We start from the raw sequence: 17,071 nt of genomic DNA on the forward strand, positions 1-17,071 counted from the left end.
GTGTACTCTTCAGGGTTCTCATGCAGCCTCACGGTAAAGTCAGCTTCATGTTCAATGCCTTTGGATTATGTTACTGCAATTCATTATGAGTTGTTGGATAAGATGCTGCAGCATAACTCCCTGGAAATTAAACCCAAGGCACTATTCAGCTTTTCTAAAACCCTGTGATTCTTTTTTTTTTTTTGAGACAGAGTCTTGCTCTGTCGCCCAGGCTGGAGTGCAGTGGCGTGATCTCGGCTCACTGCAAGCTCTGCCTCCCCGGCTCATGCCATTCTCCTGCCTCAGCCTCCCAAGTAGCTGAGACTACAGGCGCCTGCCACCACGCCCGGCTAATTTTTTGTATTTTTAGTAGAGATGGGGTTTCACCGTGTTAGCCAGGATGGTCTCGATCTCCTGACCTCGTGATCTGCCTGCCTGGGCCTCCCAAAGTGCTGGGATTACAGGCCTGTGATTCTTTTCTAGCCAATTAGGTATTACATTAAGCTTCATCCATGCAAGGTACCATGACAAAGGACAGGAAAATCTTTTATTCATTCTTCTTTATGCCCTTAAGAGCACTTTGCAATCTGTCACCCCATGTTCATACGTACTTATTATGTGAAGAATGCCATTCAACTAAAGGAAAAGCAAAATTTTGGGTAACAAGTTCCCAAATTTTTGACACTGATTTGTCCCTCTGGTGCAGTAATAACTGAAGGATATTTAGATGGCTTTCTATGCATGGTCAGCTTTCATGTAAAAAGAAATGTTGAGAGGCAGCTAGTCAATCTGCCAGCCTTTTTTATTCCTTCCTTCATAAATCCCTCTAGTTTTCATTAAACGATGCGAGTTTTGAGAGTTAAAAATCAGTAAGGAGACTCCTTGCTGTAACTACAAATTTGAATCCCAAAAATGTTGTTTATCATTATTTTTAAAATCACACATGTATAAAAAGAAGAAAATTAAAAGTGTAATTGTCAGTATGTATTACACATATTAGGTAGGGTAACATTAGCTGCTATAACAAATAACCCCCAAATTTCCATGACATAGCACAACAGTCTATTTCTTGCTCATGTAACAGTTCAGGTAACAGTTTATTTCTTGCTCATGTAACAGTTCAGGTGGGTAACTAAACTGAAAAGTTCAGTTCTGTAATTGAACAGTTGAGTTCAGACAGTGGCTGTTCCTCCACATTGTCATTTAGGAACCTAGGATCTTTTCAAGTTGAGGGTCTAATAGCTTCTGTTTCCTTGGAGTCCTCTGCACCCAGCTAACAGAGGGTGGAGGGGAGCATAAAAAAGCCCCACCCCGGAAGTAATACATCACTTTTGCTCACATTGCATTGGTGAGAATTAGCCATATGTTCTGATCTGAATGCAAAGGAGCCTGGGAAATGTAGTCCCTTATTGGACATCTGTGTCCAAGTGATAACTCTAAACTAAGGAAGAGGGAAACATGAGTTTCAGCCAGCCATCTCTGCCATGCTTGAGTTACATCAGTACATTAAAAATATATATTCTATAATCCCTCCTACTGTTAACATTTTGGAATATAGCTAATAAATGGCATCATACTATACATGTTGTTTTATTAACTGAATTTTATTCATAAACAGTATATTGAATAACATATGTCACATATATTTTTAATGTACATCATTTGTGTGAACAGTGTGGCTGCAAATAGCAGCTGGGGCATTTCTCCGGTGTGTGTCTTTGCTAGACACTATCAAAGACAAGGAACAACATGGGCTGGCAGAGTGTAATGGCGTGAGTCAGGCTTTGGGCTGAAGCAAATCTGGGCTCAAGTCCCAGCCCTTAACATTTGCTAGCTTGTAAAGATGGAGCAGTTCTTTCCTTAACCTATGAAATGAAGATACGAACTTTAGTTCTTTAGTTCTTCTTTTCTGTAAAATGGGGATAGTAGCTTATTTAAATAAAGTTGCTGTGAGGCTAAGTAAAATAATTTATGTAAGGAACTCAAATACTACCAAGATGAATGACATTTTATTTTTTTAAATGTTGTAAGTGACTTTTATTTAAAAAAAAAACTTACAGTGTTGGCATTGTGGCCTAGGTAGACAAAATGTAAAGTGAATTATAGCTTGCATAAAGATAACCTAGAGACATTGTTTTGGTTTTTGGTTTTTTTTAGGGACAAGGTCTCATTATATTACCCAAGCTGGACTTGAACTCCTGGGCTCAGCCTTCACTCAGCCTTCCAAGTAGCTTGGACTATAGGCACATCTCACCGTGCCCCAACCTGGGGATCTTGATGCTGATTCAGTAGGTTTCAGATTGCGCCCAGGAATCTGAATTCTTAGCAATTCTCCAGGGTAATTCTGTTGCATATTATCCTAGGGACCACAACTAGGAAACCCTGTTCTATAGCTTCTATTTAGACAGCCAAATAGAGACCAACAGATTGAGAAAAGCAAGAGAGCAAATTAAGAGAGATTAATAAATGACCCCCCAGATTCATAAGGAAGAAAGAGATAAAAGGAACATCTAATGCAGTGTTTCAAGAGGCATGTCAGGTGTGAGAAATTCTCATCATATGCGATCACTCCAAGCATTGAAGAAATTCTGCATTGCTGTCTCCTGTCCACTAAATGTCAGTAGTGTCTCCACAATTATTGTCAAAATGAAAAACGTCCCATATTTTTCCAAATATCTTATGGGAATAGAACTACCCATGATTGAGAATCACTGATCTAGCCCCAAAGCTTCACCTTTTCTGATAAGGAAGGTAAGGCCCAGAGAGGTGGAGTGACTTGCTTATGGGCACATGCCACTTGGTGGTGGGGCTGGGAGCAGAATCCAAGTATTCAGCTCCAAGTTGAGGGCTTGTTTCCACCATATGGTCATATCAGCTTAGAATATTTTTAACTGCAAATAGTAGAGAATCCAATTCAATATCACTTACCTGGAAATTGATCGATTTACCTCACTGAAAGTCCTGAAGTAGAACCTGCTTCAAAAGTATTAAATCCAGTGCCTATGACTCCATGTGCTTGTGACTTGACTGGCTTTGCTGTCCTCTGTGTCAGCATCATCTTCAAGCATGTGCTGATGGTTACAGCAGTGTCGGGCCTTGGATCTGAACAGCAATAGCCAAGCAAAGGGAGAAAGGGTCGCTTTCAGAAACTTTCCAAGGAAATGAGAAGTAACTTTCCTAGAAGGTCCAGAAAACTGCTTCTTGAGTCTAAGTAGCCCACCTTGGGTCATGTAGCCATTCATGTACCAAATTCTTGCCAGAAATGTGAGATAACACTTAGATCATCCCAAGAGCTGGGATGAGGTGAGTAACATAGTTTGGACATTTGTCCCTGCCCAGATCTCATGTTGAATTGTAATCCCCAATGCTGGAGGTGGGGGGCCTGGTGGGAGGTGTTTGGGTCATGGGGGCAGATCCTTCATGGCTTGGTGCTGTCTTCACAATAGTAAGTCTCACGAGATCTGGTCTTTAAAAGTGTGTGGCGGCCAGGCGCGGTGGCTCACACCTGTAATTCCAGCACTTTGGGAGGCCAAGGTGGGTGGATCACCTGAGGTCAGGAGTTCAAGACCAGCCTGACTAACATGGTGAAACCCCGTGTCTACTAAAAATACAAAAAGTTAGCTGGGTATGGTAGCACGTGCCAGTAATCCTAGCTACTCGGGATGTTGTGGCAGGAGAATCACTTGAACCCAAGAGGCAGAGGTTGCAGTGAGCCAAGATTGCGCCATTGCACTCCAGTTTGGGCAACAAGAGTGAAACTCCGTCTCAAAAAAAACAAAAAAAAATGTGTGGCACCTCTGCCCGCAGTCTCTCTTGACCTGTTCTAGCCATGTGTTGTGCCTGCTCCCACTTCACCCTCTGCCATAAGTAAAAGCATTCTGAAGTCTCCCCCAGAAGCAGATGTCAGTGCTATGCTACCTGTACAGCCTCTGCAGGTTAACCTCTACCTCTTTTCTTATAAATTATCCAGTCTCAGATATTTCTTTATAGCAATGCAAGTACAGACTAACACAGTCAGCTTTCCCTGCTCTGTGTTGACAGGGGTGGGTGAATATCTGAAAAATATCAAGTTTCTATAAGAAGAATGGACCCTCCTGCTGCTGGTTAGGCCACCATCAGTGTTAACAATAATCATCTTGCATACTTTGCCACTTATACTCTTTTTTTTTTTTTTTTTTGAGATGGAGCTTCGCTCTTGTTGCCCAGGCTGGAGTGCAATGGGGCAATCTCGGCTTATCACAACCTCTGCCTCCCAGGTTCAAGCAATTCTCCTGCCTCAGCCTCCTGAGTAGCTGGGATTATAGGCATGCACCACCATGCCTGGCTAATTTTTTGTATTTTTAGTACAGATGGGGTTTCTCCATGTTGGTCAGGCTGCATTTATACTCTTAAATAGTTCTCCAGTTATTCAGTCTGCAACTATGATGCCACATTCTTTGGGGTTTCCAAGGACTAGACAATATACATAACAAACAAACAGAAATGAAGTGTGTTTTTTTGTCATATCAAACAATATATGGTTGCATACCTGATATATATAATTTAGAGCTAGATTTGGCTGCATATAACAGAAGATCCAAGAAACAGTGGTTTAAAAGACAAAAATTTCTTTTCTTATGCATGTAACAAGGCCATAGGAAAACAGGCCCAGCTGATAGGGTGACTCCACAACTATTAAGGATTCAGAATTCTTCTGTTTTGTTATTCCACCATCCTCAAAATTAGGCTCCTTACTCTGTGGTCCAAGTTTGCTGCTCAGCTCCAACCACTATGCCTACATTTCAACCAACAGAAAGATGGGAAGACCTAAAGAAGGGTGGATACCCCTTTGAAAGACATTTCCTGGAAGGACCACATACAACTTCCACATAGATTCCATTGCTGAAACTTACTTAGGTGGCTACACCTAGCTGTAAGGGAAGCTATAAAATGTAATCCTTATTCTGCATCACTGATACAACCTAAACATTGGGAATTTTCTTAGTAAGGAAGAAAGGGGAAAACGATATTGGGGGTGGTTAGGAAACAATGCCACAATGAAATACAGTTCTGAAAATCTCCATGACCACTGTTAAAATATATTTCAAGAATTACTGAACAGCCTGGCATTGTGGCTTGTGCCTGTAATCCTAGCACTTTGGGAGAGCAAGGTGGGAGGATTGCTTGAGCGCAGAAGTTGAGGCTGCAGTGACCTGTGATCTTACCATTGCATTCCAGCCTAGGGAACAAAGCAAGACGCTATTTCAATAACAATAACAACAAGAAGATTTTTTCAGCAATACTCAATGCATAGTATATGGAGTTCTTGAGCCTCATTGTAAAGTCCAGCACAAGTGAAAGATGAAAAGTGCCAACCAAGGAGAAGCCAATCTACGCTCAGCTCCTTGAAAGTGAACCTGGGGCTCATATTGCTGAATTAAACATTAAGCACATTTAAAGAAAAAAGTCAAGAAATCAGGTCATTAAAAGGTAATTATAGCCATTGATTGTATTTTGGAAGAACAGTAAAGAAATCCAATTAATATCCCACAGCAATAATTCCCCATCATCTCAGCAGGGCTGCTATTGCTTGCATTCTAACACTGCCTTAGAAGCTGGTGGTCCTATTCTAAGTCCTGATGCTCCTCCCTTTCTCAGAAGCCTTATTTTCTCTTTTCTCTTTCCTGCCTTCTTTTTTACTCTGTCATTCATACCCATTCTCTCATTCTCTCTTTCTTCTCTCTCTCTCTCCCTTTCTCTCTCTTTCTGTGTTTCTGAGATGGGTCCTACCATGTTGTCCAGGCTGGACTTGAACTCCTGGGCTCAAGGGATCCTCCTGCTTCAGTCTCCTAAGTAGCTAGGTCTTGGCCTGGGCATCATTCTCTCTACTTTGGATCCCAAATTCCCAAAAATCAGCAAGCCAAGATAGGACTTGGAGTTGGGAACGGGGAGAAGGTGGCCAGACAAAGGCAAGACAAGGGCAGGAGAAGGAAACAGGGAATGGGTGGAACAGTTCCATTTTGTGAAATTCTGTCTGTGACAATCTCTCCTGAGTCATATGGTAATTAGGGACATTTGTCCATACAGAAACCCCCAGTCTTCTCCCAGAGGAGATTGCCACAGTCCTATCTGAATTAATGAAGATGCTGCGCAGAGGCACTCTCCTAGGGCATGGGTACTTTCTCTGCACTGAGATGAGGATCTTTGCCCGGAGAGTAATTACGGGACAGCTGGAAGTCACTAGAGATGATGCTAACCACCTATGAATATCTATCTGCTCTTCAGGAATAAGTCAAGAATAAATTTTTATAACAAATTAATTCCAAAAAATGAAAACAAAGGTAGGAACTTAGTGTATTGGCAACACACACACACACACACACACACACACGCATGCACAAACAAGTGACCTCTAGTCAAGATTACAGATTAAAAAAAAAACAGAATCTTGATTCTACTTGAAACAAATAGAAAATTATGAATTACCAAATTACACGAAAAACAAGATCTGAAGAGAACACTTTGTCAGCCAGGGTTCCTTTGCTCAAGCAACAGAAAATGATTTTGGCTTACTTTACAAAATCAGTTACAAAAACTGAAATTTCAGTTACAAAAACTGAAAAAAGCCACAGGGCAAGAAAAGGTTACCAGCCAATCTCACTTATGCATATACATGCAAATAGCCAAAATACAGTTACCCCAATACGTGGGGATTGGTTCCAGGACCTCCTGCATATACTCAAATTCTTGCATACTCAGGTCCAGCAGTGGGCTCTGCTGAACTCACGTATGAGAAAATGTTCTCCATATACACAGGTTACACATCCCACAAATAATGTATTTTCTTTTTTGTTTGTTTTTGTTTTTGAGACCGAGTCTCGCTCTGTGCAGGCTGGAGTGCGGTGGCACAATCTCAGCTCACTGCAACCTCCATCTCCTGGGTTCAAGCAATTCTCCTACCTGAGCCTCCTGAGTAGCTGGGATTACAGACGCCTGCCAACCATGCCCAGCTAATTTTTGCATTTTTAGTAGAGACAGGTTTCACCATGTTGGCCAGGCTGGTCTCAAACTCCTGACCTCAAGTGATCCACCTACCTTGGCCTCCCAAAGTGCTGGGATTACAGGTGTGAGCCACTGTGCCCAGCCAAATAACGTATTTTCAATACAAGTTTGGTTGAAAAAACTACACCCAGGTAGTTCAAACTCATTTTATTCAAGGGTCACCTATAAAAGATTTAGCTCATTGAATGCAGCAATGAATTTTTTAAAACTCTAAAGACAAAATGATGCTATAACTGGAGAGGATACCATGATATCACTAGACATTGCAGTCCCTAGACACTTGATGCTATTTCTTGTACCATTGCCACATATAGAAAAACAAAACAAAACTCTATACTTCCTTGATTCTTTGCTAATTTGCTCTAGGTTTAAAATACTAGGCAAGAGGCCCTCCTTCACTGAACACATAGCATTTTCCCAGATCCTAGATGTTAGTAGGTAGAGGAATGCATATGTTCGATCATTTCAGCTATTATAATGGAAGACAGGCGCTGCCTTTGGCCAAGACTAATACAACAGAAAATTCTTCAAACAGGAAGGTAGTTTAGATGTTAGACAGCAAAAAATAAATAAACAAACAAAAATCCATCAGAACCAATAAATATTAAAGACATTTAAAAAATCTCAGCTGGTGGGTATAGAAGAAACATATTTCAACATAATAAAAGCCATACAAGACAGACTCACAGCTAGTATCATTCTGAATGGGGAAAATCTGAAAGTCTTTCCTCTAAGATCTGGAGCACAACAAGGATGCCCACTTTTACCACTGTTATTCAACATAATACTGAAATTTCTAACTAGAAAAATCAGACAAGAGAAAAAAGCTGACATTAAGGGAGATTCCAAGATGGCCAAATAGGAACACCTCCAGTCTACAGCTCCCAGTGTGAGCGACGCAGGAGATGGGTGATTTCTGCATTTCCAACTGAGGTAGTGGGTTCTTCTCACTGGGGCTTGTCGGACAGTGGGTGCAGCCCACGGAGTGTGAGCTGAAGCAGGGCAGGGCATCACCTCACCCGGGAAGCCCAAGGGGTCGGGGAATTCCCTTTCCTAGCCAAGGGAAGCCGTGACAGATAGTACCTGGAAAATTGGGACACTCCCACCCTAATACTGCACTTTTCCAATGGTCTTAGCAAACAGCACACCAGGAGATTATATCCTGTGCCTGGTGTGGAGGGTCCCATGCCCACGGAGCCTCACTTGCTGCTAGCACAGCAGTCTGAGATCGAACTGCAAGGTGGCAGTGAAGCTGGGGGAGGGGCATCCACCATTGCTGTGGCTTGAGTAGGTAAACAAAGCAGCTGGGAAGCTCAAACTGGGTGGAGCCCACGGCAGCTCAAGGAGGCCTGCCTGCCTCTGTAGACTCCACCTCTGGGGGAAGGGCATAGCCGAACAAAAGGCAGCAGAAACTTCTGCAGACTTAAACGTCCCTGTCTGACAGCTTTGAAGAGAGAAGTGGTTCTCCCAGCACAGAGTCTGAGATCGGAGAACGGACAGACTACCTCCTCAAGTGGGTCCCTGGCCCCCAAGTAGCCTAACTGGGAGACACCTCCCAGTAGGGGCCGACTGACACCTCATACAGCCGGGTGCCCCTCTGAAACGAAGCTTCCAGAGGAAGGATCAGGCAGCAACATTTGCCGTTCTGCAATATTTGCTGTTCTGCAGCCTCTGCTGGTGATACCCAGGCAAACAGTGTCTGGAGTGGACCTCCAGCAAACTCCAACAGACCTGCAGCTGAGGGTCCTGACTGTTAGAAGGAAAACTAACAAAAAGAAAGGACATCCACACCAAAACCCCATCTGTACATCACCATCATCAAAGACCAAATGTAGATAAAACCACAAAGATGGGGAGAAACCAGAGCAGAAAAGCTGCAAATTCTAAAAATCAGAGCACCTCTTCTCCTCCAAAGGAACGGAGCCCCTCGCCAGCAACGGAACAAAGCTGGATGGAGAATGAATTTGAGGAGTTGAGAGAAGAAGGCTTCAGACGATTGGTAATAATAAACTTCTCCAAGCTAAAGGAGGATGTTCGAACCCATTGCAAATAAGCTAAAAACCTTGAAAAAAGATTAGATGAATTGCTAACTAGAATAAACTGCATAGAGAAGAACTTAAATGACCTGAAGGGGCTGAAAACCATGGCACAAGAACTACGTGATTCACGCATGAGCTTCAGTACCTGATTCAATCAAGTGGAAGAAAGGGTATCAGTGATTGAAGGTCAAATGAATGAAATGAAACGAGAAGAGAAGTTTAGAGAAAAAAGAGTAAAAAGAAATGAACAAAGCCTCCAAGAAATGTGGGACTATGTGAAAAGACCAAATCTACGTCTGATTGGTGTACCTGAAAGTGACGGGGAGAATGGAACCAAGTTGGAAAACACTTTTCAGGATATTATCCAGGAGAATTTCCCCAATCTAGCAAGGCAGGCCAACATTCAAATTCAGGAAATACAAAGAACGCCACACAGATACACTTCGAGAAGAGCAACTCCAAGACAAATAATTGTCAGACAAACCAAAGTTGAAATGAAGGAAAAAATGTTCAGGGCAGCCAGAGAGAAAGGTCAGGTTACCCACAAAGGGAAGCCCACCAGACTAACAGTGGATCTCTCGGCAGAAACTCTACAAGCCAGAAGAGAGTGGGGGCCAATATTCAACATTCTTAAAGAAAAGAATTTTCAATCCAGAATTTCATATCCAGCCAAACTAAGCTTCATAAGTGAAGGAGAGATAAAATACTTTACAGACAAGCAAATGCTGAGAGATTTTTTTACCACCAGGCCTGCCTTACAAGAGCTCCTGAGGGAAGCACTAAACATGGAAAGGAAAAACTGGTACCAGCCACTGAAAAAAACATTCCAAATTGCAAAGACCATCAATGCTAGGAAGAAACGGCATCAACTAAGAAGCAAAACAACCAGCTAATGTCATAATGACAGGATCAAATTCACACATAACAATATTAACTTTAAATGTAAATGGGCTAAATTCTCCAATTAAAAGACACAGACTGGCAAATTGGATAAAGAGTCAAGACTCATCAGTGTGCTGTATTCAGGAGACCCATCTCACATGCAGAGACACATAGGCTCAAGATAAGGGGATGGAGGAAGATCTACCAAGCAAATGGAAAACAAGGAAAAAGCAGGCGTTGCAATCCTAGTCTCTGATAAAACAGACTTTAAACCAACAAAGATCAAAAGAGACAAAGAAGGCCATTACATAATAGTAAAGGGATCAATTCAACAAGAAGAGCTAAATATCCTAAATATATATGCACCCAATATAGGAGCACCCAGATTCATAAAGCAAGTCCTTAGAGACTGACAAAGAGACTTAGACTCCAACACAATAATAATGGGAGATTTTAACACCCCACTGTCAACATTAGACAGGTCAACGAGACAGAAAGTTAAGAAGGATACCTAGGAATTGAACTCAGCTCTGCACCAAGAAGACCCAATAGAAATCTACAGAACTCTCTACCCCAAATCAACAGAATATACATTCTTCTCAGCACCACATCACACTTATTCCAAAATTGACAACATAGTTGAAAGCTCTCCTCAGCGAATGTAAAAGAACAGAAATTATAACAAACTGTCTCTCAGACCACAGTGCAATCAAACTAGAACTCAGGATTAAGAAACTCACTCAAAACCGCTCAACTACGTGGAAACTGAACAACCTGCTCCTGAATGACTACTGGGTACATAACAAAATGAAAGCAGAGATAAAGATGTTCTTTGAAACCAATGAGAACAAAGACACAACATACCAGAATCTCTGGGACACATTTAAAACAGTGTGTAGAGGGAAATTTATAGCACTAAATGCCCACAAGAGAAAGCAGGAAAGATCTAAAATTGACAACCTAACATTACAATTAAAAGAACTAGAGAAGCAAGAGCAAACACATTCAAAAGCTAGCAGAAGGCAAGAAATAACTAAGATCAGAGCAGAATTGAAGGAGATAGAGACACAAAAAAAACCCTTCAAAAAAATCAATGAATCCAGGAGCTGGTTTTTTGAAAAGATCAACAAAATTGATAGACTGCTAGCAAGACTAATAAAGAAGAAAAGAGAGAAGAATCAAATAGACACAATAAAAAATGATAAAGGGGATATCACCACCGATTCCACAGAAATACAAACTACCATCAGAGAATACTATAAACACTTCTATGCAAATAAACTAGAAAATCTAGAAAAAATGGAAAAATTCTTGGACACATACACCCTCCCAAGGAAGAAGTTGAATCCCTGAATAGACCAATAACCGGCTCTGAAATTGAGACAATAATTAATAGCCTACCTACCAAAAAAATCCAGGACCAGATGGATTCACAGCCGAATTCTACCAGAGGTACAAAGAAGAGCTGGTACCATTCTTTCTGAAACTATTCCAATCAACAGAAAAAGAGGGAATCCTCCCTAACTCATTTTATGAGGCCAGCCTCATCCTGATACCAAAGCCTGGCAGAGACACAACCAAAAAAAAGAGAATTTTAGACCAATATCCCTGATGAACATCGATGCAAAAATCCTCAATAAAATACTGGCAAACTGAATCCAGCAGCACATCAAAAAGCTTATCCACCACGATCAAGTTGGCTTCATCCCTGGGATGCAAGCCTGGTTCAACATACGTAATCCATCATATAAACAGAACCAAAGACAAAAACCACATGATTATCTCAATAGATGCAGAAAAGGCCTTTGACAAAATTCAACACCGCTTGATGCTAAAAACTCTCAATAAACTAGGCATTGATGGGACATATCTCAAAATAATTTGAGCTATTTATGACAAACCCACAGCCAATATCATACTGAATGGACAAAAACTGGAACCACTTCCTTTGAAAACTGGCACAAGACAGGGATGCCCTCTCTCACCACTCCTATTCAATATAGTGTTGGAAGTTCTGCCCAGGGCAATCAGGCAGGAGAAAGAAATAAAGGGTATTCAATTAGGAAAAGAGGAAGTAAAATTGTCCCTGTTTGTAGATGACATGATTGTATATTTAGAAAACCCCATCGTCTCAGCCCAAAATCTCCTTAAGCTGATAAGCAAATTCAGCAAAGTCTCAGTATACAAAATCAATGTGCAAAAATCACAAGCATTCTTATACACCAATAACAGACAAACAGAGAGCCAAATCATGAGTGAACTCCCATTCACAATTGCTTCAAAGAGAATAAAATGCCTAGGAATCCAACTTACAAGGGATGTGAAGGACCTCTTCAAGGAGAACTACAAACCACTGCTCAATGAAATAAAGGAGGATACAAACAAATGGAAGAACATTCCATGCTCATGAGTAGGAAGAATCAATATTGTGAAAATGGCCATACTGCCCAAGATAATTTATAGATTCAATGCCATCCCCATCAAGCTACCAATGACTTTCTTCACCAAATTGGAAAAAACTACTTTAAAGTTCATATAGAACCAAAAAAGAGCCTGCATTGCCAAGACAATCCTAAGCCAAAAGAACAAAGCTGGAGGCATCATGCTACCTGACTTCAAACTATACTACAAGGCTACAGTAACCAAAACAGCATTGTACTGGTACCAAAACAGAGATATAGACCAGTGGAACAGAACAGAGCCCTCACAAATAATACCACACATCAACGACCATATGAACTTTGACAAATCTGACAAAAACAATAAATGTGGAAAGGATTCCCTATTTAATAAATGGTGCTGGGAAAACTGGTTAGCCATATGTAGAATGCTGAAACTGGATCCCTTTCTTACACCTTATACAAAAATTAATTCAAGATGGATTAAAGACTTAAACGTTAGACATAAAACTATAAAAAACCTAGAAGAAAACCTAGGCAATACCATTCCGGACATAGGCATGGGAGGACTTCATATCTAAAACACCAAAAGCAATGGCAACAAAAGCCAAAATTGACAATTGGGATCTAATTAAACTAAAGAGTTTCTGCACAGCAAAAGAAACTACCATCAGAGTGAACAGGCAACCTACAGAATGGGAAAAAAATTTTACAATCTACCCATCTGACAAAGGGCTAATATCCAGAATCTACAAAGAAGTTAAACAAATTTACAAGAAAAAAATCAAACAACCCCATCAAAAAGTGGGCGAAGGATATGAAGAGACATTTCTCAAAAGAAGACATTTATGCAGCCAACAGACACATGAAAAAATGCTCATCATCACTGGCCAACAGAGAAATGCAAATCAAAACCACAATGAGATACCATCTCACACCAGTTATAATGGCAATCATTAAAAAGTCAGGAAACAACAGGTGCTGGAGAGGATGTGGAGAAATAGGAACACTTTCACACTGTTGGTGGGACTGCAAACTAGTTCAACCCTTGTGGAAGTCAGTGTGGTGATTCCTCAGGGATCTTGAACTAGAAATACCATTTGACCCAGCCATCCCATTACTGGGTGTATACCCAAAGGATTATAAATCATGTGTCTATAAAGACACATGCACACGTATGTTTATTGTGGCACTATTCACAATAGCAAAGACTTGGAACCAACCCAAATGTCCATCAATGCTAGACTGGATTAAGGAAATGTGGCACATATACACCATGGAATACTATGCAGGCATAAAAAATGATGAGTTGATGTCCTTTGTAGGGACATGGATGAAGCTGGAAACCATCATTCTCAGCAAACTATCACAAGGACAAAAAAACCAAACACTGCATGTTCTCACTCATAGGTGGGAATTGAAAAATGAGAACACTTGGACACAGGGTGGGGAACATCATACACTGGGGCCTATTGTGGGGTGGGGGGAGGGGGGAGGGATAGCATTAGGAGATATACCTAATGCTAAATGACAAGTTAATGGGTGCAGCACACCAACATGGCACATGTATACATATGTAACAAACCTTCACGTTGTGCACGTGTACCCTAGAACTTAAAGTATAATTTAAAAAAACTAAAAAAAACAGAAAAAACTTAAAGGCATCCAAAATGGAAAGGAAGAAGTCAAATTATCCTTATTTGCAGCAGATATAATCTTATATTTAGAAAAACCTAAAGACTCCACCAAAAAACTATTAGAACTGATAAACAAATTGAGTAAAGTTGCAGGATACAAAATCAACATACAAAAATCAGTATCATTTCTATATGCCAACAGTGAACAATCTGAAAAAACAAATTAAAAAGTAACCCATTTACAAAAATACCCAGAAATAAAATTCAAACACTTAGGCGTTAACCAAAGAAGTGCAAGATCTCTATAATGAAAGCCATAAAGCACTGATGAAAGAAACTGAAGAGGACACACACAAAAAAAATTAAAAGATATTTCATTTTCATGGATGGAATAATCAGTATTGTTAAAATGTCTATACTACCCAAAGGAATCTGCAGATTTAATGCAATCCCTATCAAAATACCAATGACATTCTTCACAGAAATAGAAATCTTAAAATTTACTTGGAACCACAAAAGGCCAAGAATAGTCAAAGCTACCTTAAGCAAAAAGAACAATTGGAGAAATCACATTACCTGACTTCAAATTGCACTACAGAGATATAGTACCCAAAACAGCAATGGTATGGCCAAAAGCAGACATATAGACCAGTGGAACAGAATAGAGAGCCCAGAAACAAATCTATATACCTACAGTGAACTCATTTTTGACAAAGATGCCAAGAACATACATTTGGGAAAAGACAATCTCTTCGATAATGGTGCTGGGGAAACAGGATATCCACATGTAAAGGAATAAAACTATACCCATATCTCTCATCATATATGAAAACCAAATCAAAATCGATTGAAGACTTAAATATAACACCTCAAACTATCAAGTGTTAAATGAAAACACTGGGGAAACTCTCCAGGACATTGGTCTTGGCAAAAAATGTTTGAGTAATATTCCATAAGCACAGACAACCAAAACAAAAATAGGATCACATCAAGTTAAAAAGCTTCTTCACAGCTAGGGAAAAATCAACAAAGTGAAGAGAGAATCCACAGAATGGGAGAAAATATTTGCAAACTACCCATCTGACAAGGGATTAATAATCAGCATATACAAGGAGCTCAAACAACTCTATAGGAAAAAATCTAATAATCTGATTTAAAAAGGGCAAAAGATCTAAATAGGCACTTCTCAAAAGAAGACATACACATGGCAAACTGGCATATTAAAAGGTGCTCAACATTACAATGAGATATCATCTCACCCCACTTAAAATGGCTTTTATCCAAAAGAGAGGCAATAACAAATGCTAGCGATGATTTGGAGAAAAGTAAACCCTCATACACTGTTTGTGGCAATATAAATTAGTATGGCCATTATACAGAACAGTTTAGAGGTTCTTCAAGAAACTAAAAATATAGCTACTATATGATGCAGCAATCCAACTGCTGGGTATATACCCCAAAGAAAGGAAATCAGGATATTAAAGGGATATCTACATTCCCATGTTTGTTGCAGCACTGTTTACAATAGCCAAGATTTGGAATTAATGCAGGTGTCCACAAACGAATGGATAAAGAAAATATGGTACATATACACAATGGAGTACTATTCAGCCATAAAAAAAAAAAAAAAAAAAAAGAATGAGATCCTGTCATTTGCAAAACATGGATCAAATTGGAGGTCATTATGTTAAGTGAAATAAGTCGGGCACAGAAAGACAAACTTCACATGTTCTCACTTATTTGTGGGAGCTAAAAATTAAAACAATTAAACTCGTGGAGACAGAGAGTTTCCAGAGTCTGGGAAGAGCAGTGGGCAGGATGGGAGAATGGCAGAGGGAGAAATGGGGATGGTTAATGAGTAGAAAAAGTAGTTAGAAAAAATGACTAAGACCTAGTATTTGATAGCGCAACAGGGTAACTATAGTCAATAATAATTTAATTATAAATTTAAAAATTACTAAAAGAGTATAACTATATTGTTTGTAACACAAAGGACAAATGATGGAGGGATGGATACCCCATTTACCGTAATGCAATTATTACATATTGCACACCTGCATCAAACTATCTCATGAACCCCATGAATACATACACCTGCTATGTACCCACAAAAATTAAACAACAAGAACAAAAAAACCTCAGCTAGGTGAGGTGGCTCACACCTGTAATCCCAGCACTTTGGGAGGTTGGAGGGCAGGAGGATCGCTTGAGGCCAGGAGTTCAAGACCTGCACAATCAACATAGCAAGATCACAAAAGATCTCTACAAAAAAGAAAAAAAAATAGCTGAGCATGGTGGTGCATCCCCAAGTAGTCCCAGCTACTCAGGAGGCTGAGGTGGGAGGATTGCTTAAGCCCCAGAGGCCAAGGCTACAGTGAGCCTTATACATATATACATTTTTACATGATCAAGTGGTATTTCAATTCAACAAGAGAAATGATTAAGTTATAAATAATGCTAATTCAATTGTCTATGCACTTGTATTAGTTTGTTACCACTGCCTTAACAAAATACCACAAACTGGGTGGCTTACACAACAGGAATTGATTTTCTCATAGTTTTGGAAGCCAGAAGCCCTGAAATCAGGCATTGCCAGGTTTGGTTTTCCCTGAGGCCATTCTCCATGGCTTGTCGATGGGATACTTTCTCACTGTATCTTCCATGGCCTTTCCTTTTTTTCTTTTTCTTTCTTTCTTTTTTTTTTTTAACAGAGTTTTTTGCTTTTGTCACTCAGGCTGGAGTGCAGTGGCGCAATCTTGGCTCACTGCAAACTCCGCCTCCCAGGTTCAAGCAATTCTTCTGCCTCAGCCTCCCAAGTAGCTGGGATTACAGTCGTATGCCACCACCCTGGCTAATTTTTGTATTTTTAGTAGAGATGGGGTTTCACCATGTTAGTCAGGCTGGTGTCGAACTCCTGACCTCCAGTGATCCACCGGCCTCAGTCTCCCAAAGTGCTGGGATTACAGGCGTGAGCCCCCGAGCCCGGTTTTCCATGGCCTTTTTAATGTGTGCATGCACATCCCTGATTTCTCTTCCTCTTCTTATAAGGACCCCAGTCATATTGGATTAGGACCCCACCTAATGACCTCATTTT

At 40.4% G+C, this 17,071-nt stretch overlaps 1 long non-coding RNA gene across 2 annotated transcripts in view; it reads right to left on the reverse strand.

Annotated features, from left to right (window-relative positions):
* Nucleotides 1-17,071, reverse strand: part of LOC129034716 (uncharacterized) — a 40,607-nt gene that overhangs the window by 15,448 nt on the left and 8,088 nt on the right. For both annotated transcript variants that reach the window (XR_010126057.1, XR_010126056.1), the window contains exon 2: nt 2,908-3,081. This is a non-coding gene — a long non-coding RNA (uncharacterized LOC129034716). The remainder of the gene's footprint in view (nt 1-2,907; nt 3,082-17,071) is intronic.

Source organism: Pongo pygmaeus, chromosome 3 (genome assembly GCF_028885625.2).
Source record: "Pongo pygmaeus isolate AG05252 chromosome 3, NHGRI_mPonPyg2-v2.0_pri, whole genome shotgun sequence".
NCBI classification, from domain to species: Eukaryota; Metazoa; Chordata; class Mammalia; order Primates; family Hominidae; genus Pongo; species Pongo pygmaeus.